Below are 3980 nucleotides of genomic sequence, written 5' to 3' on the forward strand. Positions count from 1 at the left end.
ACTGTCGAGTGTGCTGCTGCGGCCGCTTTTTCCTCACGAGTTTCACCTCTTTCTCCAGAAGTCCAGATTACAAAATCGGGGCGATGACAGCTGGTCAGGATCGGTTCCCACTTCCCAGTTCCCACTCATTCGTTCATACAGTAGGTAGTACTAGTACTGGTGTTCCATCCATCGCTGCACTTTCATTTGGAACGAAACATTCCTAGTACAGTATACTTGGCACTTGCCACCGTCACGTCCTCAGGCATCTCCAGCCGATTGACGCAAATCAAGCGTTAAAACTATCCACCAGCGTCCGATCACACGTCCGTTTGTGTTTTGCTATCCCCAGCTGCCCAACGCATAATTATTTTTTCATTCATAGAAACCCATAATTTACATAACTTAAAAATGCAGAAAAGATTTAAAAATAAAAAGGGCTAGCAAGGCCCGCTAAAACCTAGCCACGGACTACTGCTCGTCGTCGCTGACCAGGTTGATAAACTCCAGCATCCGCCATGGCAGTTGGTAGACCGGTGGTGGAGGAGGAAGGGGATCCTACGGTGGAGGTGGAAGGGCAGCCAACGATGACGGCGACCACTGATCCAAGGCTAGGGATGGAGCAGAAGCCTACGGTAAAGGAGACGTCACGCGTGGGTGCGTGTCGGCGTGGCCGAATCGAGGAGTCGCCGGCCTCCCCTGCGCCAGCGAGGATTCACGTAGCTGGACGGCGAGGCCGTCCCACATAGCGAGCTGGTCGAGCTTGCTATAGGCCATTGCGCCTCCTCCTCACATATGTCCGGCGGCTGGCGCCAGTCGAACTCCCACGTCCTGAACGAGATCCAGTTGTACGAGTTCAACGTGAACTCGGATTGTCGCGCAGATCCGGTGGCAAGATGGCTCGGCGGCACTAGACGTCGTGGCGGTGTTCTAGTCCCTCACATGGTACGAAAGGGACCGGCACATGGCTGGAGCTCAGATACCAGCCTCCTCCCGGCAGGCTCGGATCCGGACATGGCATCGGCTGGTTCTCCTTGGCACGCAAAGTCGACGTGGACATACCGCCCTACCCGCGTCTTCTTGCCGGAACGCTAGCCGTCGGTCTCATGGTCATTCTTCGTCTTGCAGTATGACCAACCCTTGCCCATGGCGTCGGTCAGATGTGTGTGCGAGGTGGAGGGCTCTGGCAATGGCGTGGACGAGAAAATAGGTGCCGCCAACGGTCCTTTTAAGGCTGAGATGACACCTCACCTTCAATGTCCCGCCATTGAAGCCGCTGCGACGCCGCCCACCAACGCAGGTGCACGAAAGATGAGGCACGCTACTAACGCGACTGAAAGATCGAGATGTCGCCTAGAGGGGGGTGAATAGGCAATTAAAAACTCTTACGGATTTGTCTTGTAAGAATGCAGAATTAAACTATCGTTTAGATTACAAGCACAAACCCTAAATATGCTAAGCTCAACTAAGTGTAACAATAGCAACTAGAGCTAAGCAAGATAGGCACAAGATATATGTAGCACAAGTGATAGCAAGGTATATGTACTTCAAGCACGATGGCTATCACAAGGAAAGAGAGCTCGGGTATAGAAATAACCGAGGCACGCGGAGACAAGAATGTATTCCCGTGTTCCCTTCCTTTGCAAGAAGCTACGTCACGTTTGGAGGAGTGGAGGTCCCACGAAGGATTCCCCGCGCCACGAAGGCTCACCCTATTCTCCGAACCACACCCACGAAGGATAATGGCCCTTTCCTTATGGTTTGCTTTTCCTCCGCTCCGGAGATGGCAAGCTCCACAACCACTTCACAAGCTCCATGAAGGAGAAGCCCGGGCCCCTTCACAATCTTCCACGAAGAGATCACCGGGGCACCAACCAAGCCAACTAGGAGGTCTCCCTCCAAGAGTAACAAGCTCACGGTCTCTCACTCGAACTAATCGTGGTGGAGAGCTCAACACTACGCAATGATGCAAAGTAAGAACACTAGAGGTGTTCAAGTCCTTCACACTCAAATCCCACCCAAACAACAAATGCTAGGATGAGATTGGAGAGGAAGAACAATGGGGAAAGTCAACAAAAGACTCCAAGATCTAGATCCCAAGAGTTCCCCTCACTTAGAGGAGAAATGGATTGGTGGAAGTGTAGATCTAGATCTCCTCTCTTAGATCCTGATACGTCCAAAACGTATCTACTTTCCCGAACACTTTTGCTATTGTTTTGCCTCTAATTTGTGTATTTTAGATACAACTAACACGGACTAACGCTGTTTTCAGCAGAATTGCTCTGGTGTCTTGTTTTTGTGCAGAAATTCAACTTTCGGGAAAATCCTCGGAATTTATACCAAAGGTCCTATTTTACCAGAAGACTTAGGGAGCCAAAAGGGCAAGCCAGGTGGAGACCCGAGGGCCCCACACACCAGGCCGGCGCGGCCCAGGGGGGGCGCCGCCCTAGTGTGTGGCCCCCTCGGCTGGCCTCCGACGCCCCCCTCTGGACTACTTAAGGGGTTCGATCTAAAAAACGCGAGGAGGAAGTCGAAGTCGCCAGAAACCCTCCAGTACGCCGCCACATCGCGAAACTCCGTCTCGGGGACCAGAAACTCCGTTCTGGCACTCCGCCGGGACGGGGAATTGGAGGAGATCATCGCCATCATCATCACCGACGCCTCTCCATCGACCAGCAATGTTTCCCCCATCCATGTGAGTAATTCCCCCGCTGTAGGCTGAAGGGGATGGTAGGGATTGGATGAGATTGGGCATGTAATAGCATAAGATTGTTAGGGCATAGTGCCTAGTGTCTGTAATTGGTACTTTGATGATATTATTGCAACTTGTTATGCTTAATGCTTGTCACTAGGGCCCGAGTGCCATGATCTCAGATCTGAACATGTTATTATTTCATCATGATATGCATTGTTTTATGATCTTACCTGCAAGTTGTATACACATGTCGCTGTCCGGAACCAAAGGCCCCGAAGTGACAGAAATCGGGACAACCGGAGGGGGTGGCGGAGATGTGAGGATCACATGTGTTCATGGAGTGTTAATGCTTTGCTCCGGTACTCTATTAAAAGGAGTACCTTAATATCCAGTAGATTCCCTAGAGGCCCGGCTGCCACCGGCTCGTAGGACAAAAGATGTTGTGCAAGTTTCTCATTGCGAGCACGTACGACTATATACGGAACACATGCCTATGGATTGCTTTGTACTTGGACACCGTTTTATTATTATCTGCAAATGCCCTGCTTTGATTGTTACATGAGTTTCTCTCATCCATGCAACGCCTGTCATCCATCCCTGTGCCTACAGTATTTTAATCCTGTTGTTTACTACAATCACTACTGCTGTCTGTGTTACTCTGCTGTTGTTATTTCACTACTGCTACTGCTATAAAACTGTTACTACTGATAAACTCTTGCGAGCAAGTCTGTTTCCAGGTGCAGCTGAATTGACAACTCCGCTGTTAAGGCTTTCAAGTATTCTTTGTCTCCCCTTGTGTCGAATCAATAAATTGGGTTTTACTTCCCGCGAAGACTGTTGCGATCCCCTATACTCGTGGGTTATCAAGACTATTTTCTGGCGCCGTTGCCGGGGAGCATAGCTTTATTTGGAAGTTCACTTGGATTGATATTGTTCGCTGCAAATTCTCCATCATGGGTAAATCTCGCGATCCTAAAGTCGCCATATTACCATCCACTACAAGAAAAGGTACAACTCTGAGTACCTCTGCTACTCTTGATTCACCATCTGTGATAAGCCAACTTGTTTCACCGCCGCAAGCTTCACTTGCTGGTACTTCTGCTGAATCTGAAAACTCTCATAATATTGATAATGTTTCTGTTGTGCTTGATGATAGTGGTTCATTGGGATCCTTTCTAGATGCTACAATTGCTAGGTCTAGACAAATTGAAAATACTGAAACTCCTAATGCTGCTACACCTGTTAATTCACCTGAACTTGATTATTCTAGTGATGATCCTGATGAGGATTATGTGGAGCTTAATGA

This window comes from Lolium perenne, chromosome 1, assembly GCF_019359855.2.
Source record: "Lolium perenne isolate Kyuss_39 chromosome 1, Kyuss_2.0, whole genome shotgun sequence".
Taxonomy (NCBI): Eukaryota; Viridiplantae; Streptophyta; class Magnoliopsida; order Poales; family Poaceae; genus Lolium; species Lolium perenne.